The sequence below is a fragment of the Mobula birostris genome, chromosome 1 (assembly GCF_030028105.1).
Source record: "Mobula birostris isolate sMobBir1 chromosome 1, sMobBir1.hap1, whole genome shotgun sequence".
Lineage (NCBI taxonomy): Eukaryota > Metazoa > Chordata > Chondrichthyes > Myliobatiformes > Myliobatidae > Mobula > Mobula birostris.
Window position 1 is genome coordinate 151830131 of NC_092370.1, and position 22251 is coordinate 151852381.

Sequence of the window (22251 nt, forward strand, 5' to 3'; positions counted from 1 at the left end):
AGGCTTTATTTTATTGTATTTAGCGTGGAACTATGAGCTAGGTCACCCAGCAACCCTCCTAGCCTAATCACGGGATAATCTACAATGACTAGTTAGCTTACTAACCAGTACATTTTCGGACTGTGGGAGGAAACTGGAGAACCTGGAGGAAATCCACAAGACCATGGGGAGAATGCATGAACTACTCATAGACAGCACCGGAATTGAACCCCAAACCCTAATGCCCCGAGCTGTAATAGTGTTGTGCTAATCACTATGCCTGTATTTGGGTAAGGAAATATACTTATTGCTATATGTACCTTAGAACGAATCTCCCTCTCTCTTTTATCCATTTCAATAAATACAGAATCCTCTATGATAAATAGATTTAATCACATCAATTATGCTCAATATTCCTTTTTTTATGTGTGAAAGATGAGACCAATCTAATACCGTTTTTTCACACCTTTGCTCAGAATTACGAGGCTCCTGTCACAATACATGTACCCCAGCCTGGGGTTTGGGATTTCAGGTATTGAACCACCGTACTCTTATCCTGTAAATATGAAGCCTTTCCTCGAAACAATGAATGACTATCGCAAGATCTATGACTAATCCAGACTTCAGAACATAATCAGACCTCATGACAGTCCTGTCAATCAATTACACCCTGTCTGATCTATATCTTTCTTCACACTTTTGGGTTTTCACAACTATTACCACTTTCCCCTAACTATGAAAAAGAACAATCTCAGTTTTAAAATTTCATTTGATTGCCAGCTACAGCCTCAACTATACTCTGGATTTGCCCCAACCTTCACGTGTTTTGGATATCACCCTGAAAAGTGTAGTCCAAATCCTATTCTATTTGTTAGTTTCACATTACCCCAAAAGAGGAAATAATCTGTCTCCGTTTGCCCATTACATACTTATTATCTTAACCATCTCTTAATTCGCTCGCTTCAGGGAACAAAGGCATTGTAAGTGCAACTTGGCCTCATAACTTCATTTCTTGAATCAACCTGAAGCTGATGTCACTGTGCAGACTGGTTCTTCAGTCCACTGTCTATGTCAGCTATCAAGTACCTGCTTAGGCTAATCTTAGTTTCCATCACTCAGCTTGTGGCCTTCTATGCTCAAGTGCTCATCTGAATACTTTATAAATATTGAGAGATTTTCTGCCTCCATCATCACATCAGGTATCAACCAACACTAAGCGTAACATTTCTTTTTCAGATACCCACTGCATGTTTTACATTTTATCAATGTAATCTGTTAGATGTAGATAAAAGGCAATTGTTTCCAAGCATTTATGTAATTGCAAGCTCTGTGTTTGGCCCATATCCCTCTAAACTTTTCCTAGCTATGTATCTGTCCAAATACCTTCTAAATATTGTTAGTGTACCTGCCTCAACCACTTCCTCTGGTGGCATATTCCATATACTGACCTCCCTCTGGACAAACAAGGTGCCCCTCAATTTCCTGTTAAGTCTTTCCCTTCTCACCTTAAACCTACACCCGCTAGTACTTGATTCTCCCACCTTGGGAAAAAGAATGCACACTAAGACCTCTCCATAACTCTGTCCCATAAGTCCTGATAACATCCTCATAAATTTCCCCTGAACTCTTTCTAGCTTAATTGCACCTTTCCTATAACAGGACAACCAAAAGTGACCTCAACAACATTTTGTACAACTGCAACATCTGTACTCAGTGCTTCACTATCCTGTCTACCTACGACACACTTTCAGGGGACCATGTACTTTTACTCCTAGATTCCTCCGCCCTGCAACACTCCCCAGGGCTCAGTGGTTCCTGTGAAGGTCCTGCAAAATACGACACCCTACACTTATCCAAATTAAACGCCATAGTTTTTCCTCAGCCCATGTAGTCAGTTGATCAAGATCAGTCTATAGCTCCTGACAACACCTTCACTGTCAACACTCTTATTTTAGTGTCATGCCTTACAATTATGGGAGAACCCTGCTATAAGATACTCAGAGCATACAACAGTATAGCACCGAATGTATCTGCCTAACACCAACCCCAGGCAGCATATTGCAGACATCCGCCACTCTGTGTAAAAAACTTGCCCCTCATAACTCCTGTGAAATGATCTCCCCTCACCATAAATGTATGCCGTCTGGTGTTAGACATTTCAACCCTGGGAAAATAGATACTGTCTGTCTACTCTGTCCATGCTTCTCGTATTCCTATAAACCTCTATCAGTTCTCTGCTCGGCCTCTAGCACTCCAAAGACAACAGTGCAAGTTTGTCCAGCCTCTCATAATAGCACATGGCTTCTAATCCAAGCAGCATCCTGGTAAACCTCTTATGCAGCCTCTCCCAAGCCTCAACATCCTTCCTAGAAAGGGGTGACCATAGTTGTATTAAATACTCCAGATGCAACCTGACTAGAGTTATATACATCTGCAACATAACTTGCTGACTTTTGAACTCAATTCCTTGGCCTTCTTAACCACCCTATCAACCTGTGTAGCCAGCCGTACTTACAAGCTGGCCAGTCTCATGTCTTATCCTTATCTCTCCCACAACAATCACCTATCTTCCTGTTCCCCACAGGTCATCCCTTCCCACGTCCCATGTCCCAAGGTCACAATATCTTATCTCCCTCTCTGGTGACATCTCATCTCCTTGTCTCTCAGCATGGATAATAACGATTGGTTGGTAAGATAGTCAGAGAAATGGAAGGTGAAATTTAGTTTTATTGGGTGTGGGGTGATGCACCTTGGGAAGACTAGTATGACATGTATATGAATGGAAAGGCCTTGGGAAGTATCAAGGAATAGAGGAAATTGGTGCACAAATCCAAAGATCCCTGATAAAATGATGGGGAAGGCAAAGGAGGTACTATACATCCCTTGATAGCCAGGGAACAGTATACAAGAGAAGGGAAATTATATGTAACTTTATAAAACATTATTGGAGTACTGCGTGCATTTCTGTCTCTACGTTCTAGGAGCATAGCTGCACTGCAGAGGACAGCAATCAGGATGTTGACCAGGATGGAGCATTTCAGTTCTGAGGAGAGACTGGACGGGCTAAGTTAATTTTCCTTGGAGGAGAGGAGAATGAGTGGACAAGGATTATGAGGGCAAAGGTAATGTAGAGAGCAGAAAGCTTCTTTTCCCACAGCAGAGCTATTTGAAACTAAAAGGTATCGGTTCCAGGGTAAGGGGTAAGACGCTTAGAGTCGATCTTAGGAAGGACTTTTTTGCCGAGGGGATGGTTTGAGTCAGGAGTGCACTGAGTTGATGATGGAGACAGGTACTCACTCAACATTTAAGAGATATCTAGACAAACATTTGTATTGTCAAGGTGTAGAAGATTATAGAGCGATAGTAAATTGGGTTAGTACAGATGGGTACACGATAGTAGGTATGAATCTGGTGGGCCAGAAGCCCTGTTTAGGTGCTGTATGTCTCTAATATTTATTCATGTTGTCCTACAACTTTTCATCACCTTGTCCCATAGCTTGTAATGACAGTATTTCATCTCTGTGTCCCACAGCTACCCATCTCCTTATGCCACTAGGTCAGCGGTTCTCAATTGGATCATATGCATCCCCCACCCCAGGGGCTCCAGAAGCCCTGCTGGAGAAGCCCTTCTGTTCAAAAGGGACACAAGAAATAATGACAAGAAACTGGTGGCCACAAGGGTTTCTGAATGGGCCATTACAAGTTTACCATTTTAATGAAATATTACTAAAATATGGATATAAGTAAAAAAGTTATTATTATATGTAATTTAATTGGAACCCTGAATGAAATGAATGGGAAAATATGATAGATGATGTGTGTGTGTGTGTGTGTGTGTGTGTGTGTGGCAGCGTTCAGCACGTCAATCGTTATCTCTATTCCTGCTTGACCACACACAAATCACCAATCACACCCTGCAGGGCGGCCCACTATTTGCTCCACATCCACCCCCAAAATTACCGACTGCACATTGGGTGGGGCTGTCTGCAGCTGGGCCAATCAGTGAGTATGTAGCAGGAGGCTGGTTCTGTTTGCCATCCACCGACCTGTGCGTGTTATAATACTCACAAAACGTGACATGAAGGCTGCAGTTACTGCAGTGGGGGTCATCTGCCGGAAATGGCCAAACTGCAGAGAGGCAAGAACACCAGAAGTCTAACATTTCATCTCTATCTACCACTACAACTTTCATTAAATCCCTGATACTTCTTATGTTTTGAAAGAAATCCAATTTGCTTTTCTTGTTGAGTACACACTCTTTGTTGCCACATGGAATTTGCAATAATAGCATTTAAAAAAACATTCACCTAAAAATTAAATTATTAAAAAGAACTGCCAAAAAGCTAGTTTTATTTTTACATGTAGAGTATATTCAATACTGTTGTTATAAGTCTTTGACATTTACTAATTTTCTATAGAGACTACTCGTACAATTATATTGTTGTTACTGTTTTTATATATAAATCTCATCTCAATTTCAAACTTAATTGTAAAAACAGGCAAGCCACATAATATAGGTGAATTATTGATTCTGGCTGCAATTTCTGTTACAATTTCTACTGTTATACATATGAAACCATTCAAGCAATCCCCATGAGAAATTCATCAGCATCAAGGTGGATTGATGAAATGTCAGATGATGTGGAAAAACAGCTAGTTATATAACTGTGAGTTAAGAATTTTGTCCTGCAAATCAATGAAACCATATTATGTGATAACGAAGCCCTTCTGATAACTTAAGTTAGCTTTATGAATGATGATCAGGCCAGTGAGGAAATGCTTTTTGCCCGAAAGCTTAAGACACATACCAAAGGTGAAACAATTTTTGAAGTCAAGAGCCATTTCTTGGAAAAACAATATTCCACTGGAAAATATAATGGCTTGTGCAACTGAGGCTGCTGTAGAAAGATACAGAGGATTCATTGCTTATTTTAAAAAATACTATGCCTGCTGCTTTTTGCATACACTCTGTTATCCACCGTCTGCGTTTGGTGACAAAAAAATTGGGAGAATATTTGCACAACAACTTCATAATGCTGCTGTAATAATGGCTATTAACTTCATCAAATCAAGTGCACTTCAAGATCATCTTTGGCAATCTTGTGAGGAAAATGAATAAGATTTTGAATGGCTAATGCATACAAAGTTCTGAATGTTATCAAAAGGTAATTGTCTTTGTGCTTTGGTGCACTTTAGGATAGTATTGTAGCATTTTTAAGTGATAAGCAGCTTGGAGAACAAATTATGAATTGCTAAGTCTGACATATTTTACCTGGCAGATACAGTGCCTATAAAAGGTATTCACCCCCTCCCCCACTTGGAAGTTTTCATGTTTTATTGTTTTTACAACCTTGAATCACTTTGGATTTAATTTGGATTTTTTGACACTGATCAACAGAAAAGATTCTTTTGTGTCAAAGTGAAAACAAATTGGTCTAAATTTATTATAATTATTAAACATAAAGTAATTGATTGCATAATTACACACCCCCTTCAAGTCAGTATTCAGTAGCTGCACCTTTGGCAGCAACTACAGCCTCGAGTCTGTGTGGATCGGTCTCTATAAATTTTGCATACCTGGGCACTGCAATTTTACCCCATTCGTCTTTACAAAACATTTAAAGCTCTGTCAGATTGCACAGGAACCGTGAGTGAACAGCCTTTTCAGCTCCAGCCACAAATTCTCAATTGGATTGAGGTCTGGACTTTGATTTGGCCACTCCAGGACATTAACTTTGTTGTTTTTAAGCCATTCCCGTGTAGCTTTGGCTTTATTCTTGGGTCATTGTCTTGCTTGAAAACAAATCTTATCCTAAGTCGCAGTTCTCTTGCAGACTGCATCAGGTTTTCCCCGCATTCATTTTACCATCTACCTTCACAAGCCTTCCAGGGCCTGCTGCAGTGAAGCATCCCCACTGCCTGATGTAACCACCAATATGCTTCAGGGTAGGGATAGTGTTTTGTCCCCCATTTCCTCCAGAGTTGTTGCAGGTCTATTGGCGGCCTCCCCTACTAGGCCCCTTCTTGCACAGTCACTCAGTTTTTGAGGACGGCCTGCTCTACACAGATTCACAGCTGTGCCATATTCTTTCCATTTCTTGATGATTCACTTAACTGTACTCCAAGGGATATTCAGTGACCTGGAAATTTTCTTGTATCCAACTCCCAACTGGTGCTTTTCAATAACCTTTCTGTGGAGTTGCTTGGAGTGTTCTTTTGTTTTAAAAGGTTGTCCCTCAATTTTGAGGCTGTGCCCTCTAGTTCTGGATACCCCCCACCTTAGGAAACATCCTCTCCACATCCACCCTATTTAGTTCTTTCAACATTCAGTAGGTTTCAATGAGATCCCCACACATTCTTCTAAATTCCAGTGAGCACAGGCCCAAAGCTGCCAGTTGCTCCTCATATGTTAACCCCTTAATTGCCAGAATCATCCTTGTGAACTTCCTCTGGACTCTCTCAGTGACAACACATCTTTTCTGAGATATGGGGCCCAAAACTCTGACAATACTCCAAGTACGGCCGGACTAGTCTTATAAAGACTCAGCATTATCTTCTTGCTTTTATATTCTATTCTCCTTGAAATAAGTAGCAACATTGCATTTGCCTTCTTTACCATAGACTCACCCTGTGAATTAACTTCTGGGAATCTTGCATGACACCTTCCCTGTAACAAAGAATATCATATCCCTGCTCCATAGCATATTAATTCCCTGATCTATAGAATTACATCTGTCTCTTACAACACTCCATCTTACTGTCCTACAGAAAGTCATCTTACCATCTCACACTGTCATCTCTCTATCCCACTTAATCCCATTTCCCTTTCCCACAGACTCTCAACTCTCCCACAGCATTATTGCTCCCTACCCCAGTGTACCCGTTCTCCATGTCCCACAAAATCTGATCTCCAAGTCAGATAGTATTTCATCTTCATCTCCCTGAGGGTCACTTTGTTCTCACTTTCCACAACATGCCACAGCTCTACTGAAAATGTTCTCGCTGACTCATAGCATACTATTTCACTATCCTACTTCATGCCATCTTCCTGCCCCACTCTACAGTATTTATTTTAATAATATCCTCTTCTTGTCCTACAGCATGTTATGGCCCTGTCACCCATTCTCCTCGTCCTATGGAACACCACCACCCTGACACATAGTAGCCTACCTCTCTGTGCTATGGAATGCCACCTCCCTGTTCCGCTCATCCCCTTTCCATGTCCATCTCCATTTCACTGCTGATCTCATTTCCCCATCCCAGAACATCTCACATCCATGCTCCACAGTACCTTTCCCCCCAGTCTGATGCTTCAACAACAATGTCAACTCATTGGCCCACAGTACTGTTCATTTCCATTTACACATTACCTGCACCGAAGCATCCCGTCTCATGGTCCTAGAGTAACTCCTCCCAATCTCTCAGCAAGTTGCCTCTATGTTACATGGCTTCCCATCTTTCCCACAGCATCTCACTTCTTTATCCCAATATTCCGGTCATGTCCCTGACTTCTCAGATGTTTCCTCCCTTTCCCTCATCATCCCATCTCTCTATTCCACTGTATATTATCTCCTTGACCCACAGATATCTCACAACAGATTTTTCTCTGTTATGAAACATCCAATCTCCTTGTCACACCAGGTGGCCATTTTCTGCCCCCCCCATCCTAACTTCCTGTACACTGCAGTTTCTCAGAAGGCTCTGTTGCAAGTAAAAACTTATCATCTTAGCAGAATATCCTTCAACCTCCAGGAAAGATGAAATTGTAGACAATTGAGATGGAAGTCTATGTAAACAATGGGGTGGCTGAAAATATGAGGAGGCATTAAAATGTTGTACTAGCATAAATTGGAACTGCTGGTTGATTGGTTGCTAAAACTGGGGATATGAAAGAGATTGCCTGGCCTAACAGGGTGGCTGAAGTAGTGTGAGGAATCTTCTGGAAATGAATCCAAACACAGCGGGAAGGCAAAGATCAGGAATTCTGCAGATGGAAAGGCAAAGATGTTTGGGGTAATTGCACAACATTCCCTTACAATCACAACTTGTCCCACTGGGCCTGCCTAGGACAAGAGAGTCTCCAGATGGAGTACAGAGACACTAACTGGTCAGTTCACACTACACTAATTAACGAAGTGTGTGCACCCTGAGATTCACTCTCTCACAGGTGATACAATAAAACCGATGGAAAACTACACACAAAGAACAACTGACAAACTCTGCAAATACAAATAAACAAATAATGAGTGAATGAATAATAAATAAATGATACTGGGAACAAGAGCTGAAGAGTCCTTGAAAGTGAGTCCATAGGTTGTTGAGTTGAGTGAAGTTACCCCTGCCGGTTCAGGAGCTTACCATTCCTGAACCTGGTGGTGTGGGACCTAGGACATGCTTCCTGATGGCAGCAGTGAGAAGTGAATATGCCCTGGATGGAAGGGGTTCTTGATGGTAGACGTTGCTTTCTTGTGGCAGTGCTCCTTGTAGAATTGCTTAATGGTGGGGAGGGCTTTGCTTGTGATTGTCTGGGCTGTATCCACTACTTTTTGTAGGCTTTTCCATTCCTGGGCTTTGGTGTTTCCATGCTAGGCTGTGACACAGCCAGTCAGGATACTCTCCGCTGTGCTTCTATGGAAATGTTTCAAAGTTTTTAGGTGATATGCCGAATCTACACATGCTGGTTCCACAACAGAACCTCTGATATGATAATGCCAAGGAATTTAAAGTTACTGACCCACTCCTCCTCCGATCTCCTAATGAGGATTACCTTTTGGACACCTGGTTTCTTTCTCCTGTAGTCAATAATCAGCTCTTTGATGTTGAATGAGAGGTTGTTGTTATGGCATCATTCAACCAGATTTTCAATCTTCTTTCTATATGCTGATTCTTCATCACCTTTGTTTCAGCCAACGACAGTGGTGTCATCAGCAAACTTAAACATGCTATTGGAGCTGTGCTTAGCTCACAGTCATAAGTATAAAGTGACTAGATCAGGGCGCTAAGCATACAGCCTTGTGGTACACTTGTGCTGGTGGTGATTGTGGAGGAGATGCACTGATTGGAGCCTGCAAGAGAGAAAATCGAGGATCCAGTTGTGTGAGGGGGTATCGAGGACTAAGACTTCAAGCTTATTGATTAGGTTTGTGCAGTTGATAGTGTTGAATGCTGATCTATAGTCAATGAAGAGCATCCTAATGTATGGATCTTTACTGCCCAGATGTTCCAGAACTGAGTGAAGAGCCAATAAAATGGCATCTGCTGTTGACCTGTTGTGCTGGTAGACAAATTGGAGCAGATCCAAGTCACTGCTCAGGCAGGAGTTGATATGCTTCATATCCAACCTCTCAAAGCACTTCATTAAGTGCTACTGGACCATAGTCATAGAACCTTCTTCATGGGGGCCAGTATGAGAGCATAGTACCTCATAATGCAGAGGCCAGAGGCTGAAGATGTCCAGAAACGCTCCAGCCAGTTGATCAGCACATGTCTTCAGTATTTGGCCAGGTACACCTTCTGGACCAGATACTTTTTGTGGGTTCACCTTTCTCAATCTACTCACAACTACCTTAATCTTTCTGATGATTCTTTACTTCTTTAGGACACGGGTGTCACAGCGTTTATTGGCCATCCCTTACTGCCGTTCAGAAGGTGACGATGAACTGGCCATTTAAACCACTACAGTATGAATGCCATAGTGCAGTTAGCTCAAAGGATTTTGACCCACCAAAAGTCCTCTGTTTGTTATTCTTTTTTAAAATAAATACTCTTTGATGGACAGCCAGTAAGGAGGCGCACGCAAGCGCAAAATATTCTCTTACTTGTTAATGTAATCCCACGCTGGTGGATCCTTTTCATTTGGCAACACAACCACTTGCATCTGTGTGTATTCAGGTATAACAGAAACGTCCTACAATAAGCAGCGCCATTAACATGTCACGTGAGCTCATTTTGTAATATTTCGCCCTGGAAGTACTGTATCGACTGAGCACAACTCCCACAGCGAAGCGTGTCTAGTGCTCGGACCTTTGCGGGATCAACTGAAACCAAACATAAACTATGATTTTAAAGTTAAAGATAAGGATCCGGTGGTTTCAATGCTTGTGAAGGGGAAAAGGTTAGAAAAACATCATAATTTGCTTCCTCAGTGTAGCAGAGAGGTGTCTGCAAGAGTATTTACAAGGACAGCATTGGGCTGTTTCCTCACCCACCCGACCCTCTATTTAACCCAAGTTGATCTCTTCAGCAATTGTTTTTATATATTTCCCTAACCTAACCAGGGCTATGTTTCCACAATTTATTATGCGCTAGTTTAAACACTCTTTCCCAGTTAACACTTAGGCAGAATGTTACGTACTCCGTACATTTTAAAGCTACGATTTACAGTGCAACGCGTGCAGTGAAAGAATCAGCACTCTGAAGCGGGTCACGGGGCAATCACACTCCAATGCAACAAGTTTACCAAGTCAGCCCGAATGAATCGTGGGCAAGTCCAAGTTGTGAAAGCGCATCAGTAATTCCCTCGAGACAAGCCTGCGTGGGCCAGTGCACTACCAGAAAATAGTTCTTTATTTTCCGTGGCGAGGGAAGGGCGTTGTGTAATATAGAGCAAAAGAAAACACGATGCATTAAATAAAAGGGAGCAAAAATAAAGAGCAAGAAATGACATTTATGATAGTGTTGTTCCGCAGCAGCCTGGCTCCTGCTCTGACGTCACCGCATAACTTTTAAGAAGACGCAGTTTCTTAACTAGGAAGTGAGCGGACACCCTTTGCAGGCAAAGTTCTGGATTGTGAAACTTCAGGCGATTTGCAGGGATCGCTGGCGCCTGCGATTGTGTAAGTTGGCGGAAGTCTTTTTTTCCCAACTGTGTGTTCGAATGTGGACGCGGAGCCCGGTGGAATAATGTCAATTTTCGCTGGCATAGATCGTGTCGATCGTTTTTCTCTGTCCAGTTCACGAGATCTGAAACTGACGTGAGCAGGTGACCTGAGTCTGCAGGAATAAACTGGGATTGTTTCGGTTGGGGTGACGGGAGTGACTGGGTTGGTGAAATAATTGCTGGATCTTTCATCATCGATAATTTCTAATCTCTTCTCTCCCCCCCCCCACTCCCTTATCTAGCTAGTTTCAATTCTAAAAATATACTGGCTAGATCGAAGGTTGTTTGCAAAGGGCCGTGTTGCATAATGTGGACATTTTTGAGATTACGTTTTATGTAAAAATAATTGCAATTTAATTGTTAAACTGCGCACCTTCCCTTTCAACACTTCGCCCTGGCTTGAAGAACCCCCTAGATTCGCTCCTGCAGGGAGTTGCTTCAGTAGAACCCGTGTAAGTCATGAAACGGAAAGTCCCGGCCTGTTTACGGGATTTAAAAGGGCCTTATGCCATTTTCTGACGGCAGCAGGAAGTAGTCGTGGATCATCACAAAGCTTTTTTTTAAAGTTGTGGAGAATTTGCAGGTTTTTTTCGCAAAAGAACAGCGTGCAAAATATCGGGGGCGGGGACGGGGGTGGGGGTGGAGGAGGCGGGAAGCAGAGGACGAACGCCCGGATTGTGTTGTGCACAGATGATGTGCAATTGTCATACCGCTCCCCCCTCGGGAAAATGTGCAACAATGTTCGCTCAGCCCTCGATGAGGTAAACTCTTATGACTCAGCCTGCCAAATGCAAGCTCACCACAGCATTGCGATGGTAAGAGCGGATGCAGCGAATAGCTGGGGACGTGGGTGCATTTCCAAGCTCTTTTCAACCTTGTGGGACGAGGAAACTGCACAGGTATCATCATCCATAGAATGGCCTCACCTTCGTGATTGTTGAAAGAGAAAAGCAAAGTTAAATGCATTGATACTTAAAGCAGCGGCTCGCGTATTTTTAGTGTACAGTATTGCAGTGCAAAATCGCTTTGAGTATGCATTGTGATCTTCGCTTATAATACAAGTTGACACCGTGGTGTTGAGGCTGCGGCCACACTTTCAGGCGATACGACCCCGATTCCACCTGACCAGCTGGCCTCAGCCGTGAGTGTCGACTTTAGTCGTGTGGAGATGTGTAGGGTACACGGTACCTTTGCTTCTCCCGCACTCAGGCCGCTGGATCCCCCTTTAAAACCCCACTCAGAGCTGGGCTGGTCGAGACGACAACGTACAAGCTCAGCGTGTTTCGGGTTGGTGTATGGGTGGCTGCTTTCGAGTTGAACGCGGTATTGAGATTTCTTTGGGGAAGGAGGAGGAAGTGGTTTCGTGCGTTGCAATGCAAAAAGGAAAAGTCCCGACAGTGCAGCAAGAGTTCTCGGTGGTCGGTGTAGATGTTAAATCTATTTGAACACGATTGCTTTTTGCGGTGCGGTCGGAATTTTGCTTGATTTGGGTCAGAACTGCGGGGCAAGCCTCCGCCTTGGGGAACTCGTCCTTTGATTTACAATGTCCTCCCGTATTGGGATGGATCTTGTTCAAGAATTATTTACTCCAGTGCTGTTGTCATCTTGCATTGCAGACTTCCCCAAAAAATATGCCAACAGAGTTGTGTAGGGGCTCCCCGTCCCGGAAATGAAACATGCATGGTAATATCCAGACGCTGCAGGGCGGGAAATGGCTATCCTGTAATGGGACGTATGAGGCGCGAGTACACATCGCAAGGATCCTCTGCCAACGTACAGAATAGATAGGGGTTTGCTCTGCCATTTTAACTAAACTCTGGAATCTTCAACATCGCGGTACTGCAGCCAGATGTCTGTTTGCAATCAATACAAGCGGAGTTCTTTTCTGCTTATGTTAACTATGAAACCCCTGCTTGTTCTGTAGCTCTGACTGTTGAATGCAGCTCGGGTCCAAAGCAGGACGTACGAGCCCCTTGTGAAATATTTCCGATGTGGCTTGGCATTGAAGTGAATGTACATAGATAAGGAAGGGTATTGTGAAGGAAATTTCATGTAGTCTGCTCAGATGTGGAATGTCAGTCTGAAAGGGTACAGGAGGCGGATTCAGTTGTTTCAAGACAGAACACACCAGATTTACTGTGTGCTGCTTTATTCCACAATCTTTTGGTTGGGATATATAAGTTTCTTTCAAAATCTCCTTGTGGAACTATTCTGTGCATATTTGGACCCTTCAGAGTTTTGAATATCTTTCCTCTGACAGCCAAATCAGAACCCTTAATTACTGTATCTCACAGTTTGCTATCAGGCTGGTCTTGGGTTTCTCTGTGGAAAAGAGAGAGGAGCCTATTTGTTCTTTCCTGAAAATATACTCATCCCATGTAATATTATCCCTGAAAACAGTGCACAGTATTCTGTGTGTGTCAGAAAGTTTGACTTTAGGAGTGGAAGCGGCAACTGGAGTTGATCTGGATCTGTGCCTGACCCTTGTCCTGTTGGGCTGGAAGGCAAAATGTCTGACAGCTCAGTGCACAGAAACTGCAGAAGTCTAACCTAAGTTATCCAGTGTGCCACCTCAGCTCTCTCCTTTGCTTATAAACTAACTATTGAAAAGAGGAGCACAAGGAGTGTCAGGAGTTGTTTTCAGGATCTTTGCTCACACGGTACAACAGGTTTGGGGGTTTGTACTAGACTTCCCCTTGAACATGCTCTGCCATCAAGGAATTTTATAACTGATTACATTATGGTCCCAGCACTACTCCTGCACTCTCCTGTACCCCTCAACTCCCCCACAGTTGGAGGTATCTCTCAGCCTGTGCCTTGAATATATTCAGTAATTGCACTTCCATGACTCTCTGTGGTCCAGAGCTTCAAACATTGTGAGAAGAAACTCTTTCACCTCTATCAGATGAGGGTAACTCCTTGTGGCTCTGACTGTTTACGCAGTTAGTCCAGGGCATATTTATTTTGTTGTTAGACTCTTCTCTACTCCACTCAACCAAGGAATTGCTACATAGCCTTGAGTGTTGTCCGTCTTCTAGCAAGGTGTTAGTCTAAACTCTGGTCTGGCTTTGTCTGCTACTCACTATTTATGAGTCATAAGAGTGAACCCCCCCCCCCCCCCAGTCTACAGGCCAACATTTCCCCTCAGCTAGTACCACAGATCTTTTAGCTATCGTATTGCTGTATGGGAGCTAGCTGTGTACATAGTTATTTCTACGTTTACTAAATTTCAGAAGGAGGCCCTTGGCTGTGAAATGCTTTCATGTGGTTTAAGATTTAGAAAAGCGCTATAGAAATGTAGGTTCCTTTTTCTAAGTGGTACAACTTTTGTGACTGGTTGAGTCTAGACTTGACCTACAACCTTCTGATTCAAGGTTTAAACCCCAGCCTTCCACCTGAGTTCTCCAATTCCAAGAGGCGATGATAGAAAGAGCCTTTCTGTAAGTTGCACCTGTTTCTGTGAATGTCAGAAATTGGTTGTAGAATTGTTCGCATAGTACACTGCATTTGGGGATTTGTGCTGAACTTTCATTTATAATCAAAGATCAAGATGTGGTGCATCAGAAAATCCTCATGTGATGTATGGTCTCAGCACTGAAGGAGTTAAATGTCTGATGCTCTCATCTGGAGTAGCTACTGTGTTTCTAACTTCGTGTCATACTGGCCTCAGGTGAAAAAAAGATCCTTGGGGTTGCTGGCATCATTATTTCTGGAGAAGCTGCTGGAAGTAATCTATGATTTATTTGCTTTATAGCCCTCAACCTTTTTTTTAACTTTACTCAATGGATTTATATCAGTTTCAGAATTGAGAGAATCAGCAGTGTTTCTGGGTAGAGTTGTAGTTTTTACTCATTTCTGATATCTCTCCTGACCCACTTGCTTTATTTCTTAGCTCATGAGGCTATTTCCTATAGTGGGGAAGTCTAGGCTGAGAGTGCACAGCTAATGTGGAATGATGGTTTGTCTTTTTTTTAAAACCACCATGCTTTTACATAAATTCACCAGTTTAAAAGGTGGTCATGTGAGGATCTCTCTGCACTGCAAGGCCTCACAACCTTTAATGAAATGAATAAGCGATTAATCAGTTTTGGATTTGTTGATCGCTGAGAGGCTACTATCAGTCAGTCTCACACTATTCCCTTTCTGAGGTGCCAGTAGGGATGTAGATCTAAATAGTTCGGTACAAGAAGCTGCTTTGGCCTTGATTTAATAACTTAATTGAAAGGATGACTCTTTCCCACTGTCTTTTATCATAGCTGGGCAGTGGAGGTTAGTGAAGCTGTAAACTAGGATCTCCTGACTTGGGTAAGGATGTTACCAACTGACCAGGAGGGGTAGCAGCACAAGAACATTGGCCATTGTATTAGGTACACCTGATCACCTGCTCATTAATGCAGGTATCTCTAATCAGCCAATCAGTGCATAAAAGCATGCAGATATGGTCAAGAGGTTCAGTTGTTCAGACTAAACATCAGAATGGGGAAGAAATGCAATACAAGTAACTTTGACTGTGCAGTGATTGTTGGTGCCAGATGGGGTGGTCTGAATATCTCAGAAACGGCTGATGTCTTGGGATTTTCATGTACAACTGTCTCTAGAGTTTGCAGAGAATGGTGTGAAAACATCCAGTGAGTGGCAGTTCTGTGGGTGAAAACACCTTATTAATGAGAGAGATCAGAGGAGAATGGCCAGACTGGGTCAAGCTACAGGAAGGTGAACAACTAACAGTGGTGTGCAGAAGAGCATCTCTGAATGCACAGCATGTTGAACCTCGAAGTGGGTGGGCTTTAGCAGCAGAAGACCACGAACATACAGAAATACACTCAGTGGCCACTTTATTAGGTACCTTCTGCACCTGCGTGCAAGTGTGACACTAAAAGTTGACAATCACAAGGACCGTTGGGGCCGGACATTAAATGCTAGCCTTGCCTTTATTGTCAATGATGTAGGAGAAAATGACAAATTTTGCAAGTAATATGTTATCTTGAGTTGGTTTGGTGTAGTATTTGCATCATATAACATCAGGTCCCATGGAGGAATTTGTGCATTATGTGCTCAGAATGAGATTGAGAACTAGGACATAACACCACAAAATGAACAGTGTATTTTTCTGTTGCTTATGTGCAACTTAGTTCACTCTGTGGTTTATTGACCTCAAGACTTGTAGGTTGAGCTTTGAGTCCTTAAAGTGATAATATTCCATTTTTAAACACACTGTTAGCACATTAGTTGTTCAATTATTTGAAAATGGTTGCTGCTTTGAAAAATACACAATCCTAAAGTTGAGCAATATTTAATTAATTGTCATCAAGTGAGGAGAGGCAGGAGACTGGTCAGTATTCTATTACTTGATCACAAAAAGTTTTCAGATTGGATTGAACTGGTCCATTTCATAGAGGAGCTGAGAAGTTTGGATCAGGAGAATGTGGCATTTTAATCTCAAATTTAAATTGTGTAGTATTGGACAATAAGCACTAGGGGTAGCAGATGAAATTTAATGCAGAGGAAGTGAGGTTGTGTCTTTTTGTAGGAAGAAAGAGGAGAAATAATTCAAAATAGAGAATGCTATTCTGGAAAAGGTGTAGAAGCAGATGGATTTGGTATGTGTGTGCCGGTCAGTGAAAGTGGCACGGCAAAGTTGAGGATGCAACTAATAAGGCATATACAAATAAATCTGTAGGACATTAGATTTAGGGGACATGGTAAAACATTTGTAGGTGATCTGAGGGGAAACCATTTTTATCCAAAATGTGGTGAGGACCTGGAACATACTGCCTCACAGGTAGCATGGTTGCTGCAAGGATTTAACATGAATCAGGAAGAGCACTTGAATTCTCTAGGCATAAAGTCTATAGGTCAGTGCTGTGTTTGTGCACAGATAAATACATATTGCTCCAAAAGAAATAGATCCATACATTACACTTACTCCTCTTTAGATTAATCAACATAAAACAGTGTACAAAACATTCAATTTCCCTTTTATAAACCCATTCCATATTTCACAATAACAGTCCATAATTAACTTCCCAGTTCTAAAGATTCAGTCTTTTGGATGGTGCTCTGTTTCTTTTAGGATAGTGCCTCTGGGCTTGTGGAGTGGCATCGGGTTTGGTAGGTGTCTTGTCTGAGACAAGATTCTCAGTCTCTAGTGTCACGTTGCTGTCAGTGACATCACTGAGAGGCAAGTCTGGTGGCTGTAAGGTGTCTGACTTGTTGGGTGCAGTCGAATCAGGTGTGTTCTTTGGCTGAGCATCCAGTATCCGGTCTCCATGTCTGATCTCCAATATCCACTCTGTACATTGGTGGTCCAGTTCTTGTAGATATCCTACAGGGTGGCCTCTTGTCTTCTCGGTAATCACGTGCTAGGACTACCTGTCCAATCTCGAAACTCCTTGCTGCGTCACTTGGCAACCGGCTGAACTGTTTATTCTGCAGATCTGGTTTCAGGAGGTCCTTGTGAGGGCTCAGATTCCTGTTCATGGACAGTATTGCAGTTGTTTGATTTGTCATCGCATCAACAGAGTTCTGATACACAGAAAGTTGTCCACCTTGTGCCGTAGAGAAATGTCCTCATTGTCCACCACTTTAATGGACTTCTTGAAGGTTGGATAAACCTTTCAGCTAACCCATTCATTGCCAAGTGGCAAGGAATTGACCTGAAATGTCTGATGCCATTTTTCATGAACAGTTGGAATTCTTCTGATGTGTATTGTGGTCTGTTGTCACTCACAATTTGTTCTGGTAGGCCATTTCTGGCAAAGATAGTCCTCAGAGCTGAGACAGACTTTGCTGACATGGTTGACTTCATTGGTATGACCGCCGACCACTTTGAATGAGCATCCACAGCAATCAGGATCATGGAGTCCATGAATGGCCCAGCAAAATCAACATGTACTCTTTGCCATGGTGAAGATGGCCACTCCCATGGGTGTAAGTGTCTGTAGGTGCATTTTGAATTTTTTGGCATCCTGGACAGCTTTTGGCCAAGTTTTCAATCTGTTTATCTATTCCCGGTCACCACACGTAGCTCTGGGCGAGAGTATTGACTGTACCCAGGTATCCTTTGTGCAGATTTTCTAACAGTCCGGTGCACAGTCTAGAGGGAACCACAACACAATCCACACATCAGGGTTCTTTGTCATAACCGACAGCTGGTCTCATCTGAGAACTCCGTACAAATCGTGCTACCATGACTGGCCATCCTTGCATGGTGATTTCATAGACTTTTGACAATGCCGGTCATTCTGTGTTTTCCTTTGTATTTCGCAATTTGTTACCGGCAACGGGTCCACCAATGCGGTGTGGAACACTCCTGCTGGGTCACAGTATGAAGACTTTTCTTCAGTTGCCAGTAGTGGAAGACATGACAAGCCATCACCATTGCTGTGTTGTTTAGGTCATAAGAGTGGCTCCTAGGAACAGTGCCCAATGTTGTAACCGGGTAGATGTCATCACTGGAATTCCCTTCCTGGGATTGAGAACTGGACACTGGTTGGTGATCTGTCACTAATGTAAACTTTTATCCGTAGAGGTAGTGGTGGAACTTCTTTATTGCCCATACTAGACTAAGGGCCTCTCGGTTGATCTGTGCTTAGTTGCATTCTGTGCTCAGTGACCTTAAAGCAAACACAGATCCATCTTTCATAATGTGTGACAAAATGGCTCCAATGCCATAAGGTGACACATTGCATGCCAGTCTGATGGGCAGGGATGGGTTAATGGGTGAGCAGACCATCAGATGTTATTAGGCTTTGCTTCCTTTAATACTTTTTCACATCTTTCTGACCATGCTCCCTTTGCTCTTGTGTTCAATGAGTGCCATAGGACATAGGAGCAGAATGAGGCCATTCAGTCCATCGATACTGCTCCACCATTCTATCATGTCTGATCCTGGATCCCACTCAACCCCATACACCTGCCTCACCATATCCTTTGATGTCCTGACTGATCAGGAAACAATCAATTTCCACCTTAAATATATGCACGGACTTGGCCTCTACCGCAGTCTGTGGCAGAGCAGTCCAGATATACCACACTACTTATATATATAAAAAAAATCCCTTCTTGTCTTTGTTCTGAAAGGTCATCCCTCAACTTTGAGGCTGTGCCCTCTAGTTCTGGATACCCCCACCATAGGAAACATCCTCTCCATATCCACCCTATTCAGTCCTTCCAACTTTTGGTAGGTTTCAATGAGATCCCCCTGCATTCTTCTAAACTCCAGTGAGTATAGGCCCAAAGCTGTCGAATGCTCCTTGTATGTTAATCCCAGTTCTGTAGTAATTTTTGGGAGAAACTGGTGGTACTAGTTTACGAGGCCCAAGTATGACTTGGGTTGTGACACATTTTCTGGTTTGGGTGCCTGTAGCACTGCTTCAGTCTTCTCTTGTGACTTACGTAAGCCATGCTTGTCAATGACATGTCCACAATGTGATTTCATTCTCGAAAAACCCATTTCTCTCTGTGCACAGCCCATACTCACTGTGCTGGGTTAACACTTCTCCAAGGGTTTGGAGGCGCTCTTTACCATTCTTACCTTGATGACAGCATTGTGACTGGCAACACTGTGTTCCTGGGGTATCTTGGAGCTCTTGGTCCATTGCTCTTTGCCAAATTGCTGGAGCTGACGCAATGCCAAAGATGAGATAATTCTACTGGAACAGTCCCTTGTGAGTGTTGATTGTGAGAAACTTTGTTTGAATCCTTGGTCTCCATTTGCAAATAGGCAGTCTTTGAAAATCCCTCCCCACCTGCCAAAGATGCAAAAAAAAAAAGCCTTCTATTTGTGACAGGGTATACTGCACAGTACGTAGCCACTGGATTGATGGTCACTTTGAAATCCCAGCATCCCAACGGCTCAGATCTTCCCTCCTTGATCACCAGGACAATGGGCATGGCTTAATCGTCCAACTCAACCTTGGAAGGAATTCCAGAGGCCCCCAAGCTCTGCAGTTCGGCATCCATTTTAGGATGGAGTTTGCAAGCTAATGGATGTGCTTTATGAAATCTTGGTGTTGCTGTTCAATTCTGGCCTTCGTGCCTTTGAATTTACCATATTTTTTCCCTTTCTCAAACACCTCTTTAGCATTAAGCAGCTGTGCCCGTCTCTGCTGAGTGCTACCATTTAGGCTGCTGTTGCCTGTTGATCTCACATTGAGAGCTTTGATTGAGTACCAGTCTCATTGGAGTTTTCAAAACCACGTTCAAAAAGTGCTGGCCCTCCACTTTTCAACACACAAAGCTCCAACTGTTGTGTTTGGAATCCATACATCATCTGCTTTCTGTTTACCTTATGGAGACACTTTGTCGCCAGTGTAGGTCTTTAGAAAAGAGTCTGTAGTCAGCCTCTGGAATTATGGACAGAGCTGATCCTGTATCCAGCTCCATTTTTAGTTTTAAACCAGACACATCTATTGTGATCTGCCTCAGTTATACTATGCAGTTCTAGTCATAACAGTTCACCTGTCAGACTCTATGTTGTCTGATTCTGTTTTACATTTGGTAACTTTATGCATTTGCTTAGTTTTGTGTTTAAGACTTTTCACATGGTTGTGCTTTTGGTCTGTCTAGCATATTTCTCTCTACGTGACATTGTTTGTAACAGTTTCTGCAGACCTTCTTTGAACTAACAGCCATTTTTATCATGGGAGAATTTGCCACATTGAGAGCATTTTTGTCTTTTTGCACCATTCGTGGACATTTTGTACATTTCACATTCTAACCTCTTTTTCTACAGTCTCTAAATACATTGTAATGGTCAATTCCCATTCTGAGGTTAGGTCTCTTTTGGATAGTAGCCTCTTCTGAGTGCTTTGACAATGCATGCCACATACAAGCCTGTCCCTTAATGTATGATAAAGTTCATCTCTAAAGTCGCAGTACTGGGAAACTGCACAGTTCTACAATGTATTCAGAAATGCTTTCATCTTTTGATTTGTTCCTTTTGTAAAATCTAAATTTCTCAGCTATTACCAGCAGTTTAAGGCTCAAGTGATTTTGTAAAAAATGTAACGATTTCGGCAAGTGTCTTTCTGGCTTTGTGAGGTTACTAAATTGCGCAAGAGACTGTATGTTCTTGCACCCATTAAGCTAAGCCGTGCAGGAGCTTTCATTTGCTCCTCCGCATTGTTCGTGTTAAATGTTTATACGGTTCCACCCTCTCGATATGACTCCCAGCCTTCATTAACACTATCCAATTTATCAGCTTTCCTGAGTGAAGCCATCACCGCCTTATTTTCACTTTAAATTCAGTGCATCTTTCACTGTATACTATGCTGTACTCACGCCTTTGTTAGCGTCTGTGACGGCTTTCATGTGTTGTTTAACTCTCACTGTTTAGTCTCGTAACTATCAGTGCAGTTGGTGATGTTCTCTGACATTCAGGTTCATACTTGTCACCAATTTGTTGTTTCTGTGCAGAACTACATATCAATTAAATAAGGCACGTACATGGGAAATGGCTTTAACTGGTGTATTCACGAGTGAGAGGGAGAACAATGCACATGCGTAGTCAAAAGATCAATGCGTAGTGCTGGGGGAGGGGGGGCCAGGTCATTGCTCTAAAAGAAATAGATCCATATGTTACTCAGCACTGGAAGATGGGATTAATTTGGAAGGGTACCTACTGGCCAGTGTAAACACGATGGGTTAAATGGCCTCATTCCCAGCTGTATGAATCTTAGAAATCTGGGCTTTGTCAGTCGAGTCATGGAGAATAAAAGTAGAGAACCTTTGTAAAAGATGAGTCAGTCCTCAGCTGGAGCTTTGTAAGGAATAATGTGGAGGCATTGAGGAGAGTCCAGAAAATATTTTTGGGAATGGTTCCCGAGATGAGAGATTAGTTACTTTGATAGATTAGGATGTCTGCAACTGTTTTCCTTGGAGAAGAGAAAGATTTAAAGGAAGTATACAAAATGAATCTGGATTGAGTGGGTGGTGTGAGGCTATTTCCACTGTTAGTGTCAACTTCTAGAGGTCAGAAATAAAAGGGAAGAAAATTTAAAAATGGTAACAAATATAAACCTTTTTGCATTGTACATTACCAGCTGATGAGGTGGAGGCAGGATCCATTGTGGCCTTCAGCGAGGAATTGGATAGATAAATGGTGAGGAAAACTAGCAAGGTAATGGAGAAAGTGCTGCGGATTGATTGTATGGACAATTGATTACAACATTCTCATTGAGACAGTGTACTACAGCCTCTTATCAGCAGCTGTGTCACCTGTAGACTGGCCATCTTGCCTCTACAGATGCTGCTTGACCAGCAGAGTTTCTGAGCAGTGAACTCCCGACTGCAGCATCAGCATCTTGCATCTCCTAGGGATGGATCTGTTGAGATGCTCTGGTAGAGAGCTAGCACGGACACAATAGATTGAATGTTCTCCTGTTCTAAAA

The 22251-nt window shown here is 42.7% G+C and overlaps 1 protein-coding gene across 4 annotated transcripts in view; it reads left to right on the forward strand.

Moving 5' to 3' along the window:
- Nucleotides 1-10709: 10709 nt before the first annotated feature.
- mideasb (mitotic deacetylase associated SANT domain protein b) overlaps nt 10710-22251 on the forward strand; it is a 102422-nt gene continuing 90880 nt past the window's right edge. The window contains exon 1 of one of the 4 annotated variants that reach the window (XM_072264164.1): nt 10710-10814. The gene's annotated coding sequence lies outside the window, so the exon portion shown is untranslated. The other 3 variants (XM_072264155.1, XM_072264181.1, XM_072264174.1) reach the window with 3 other exon arrangements.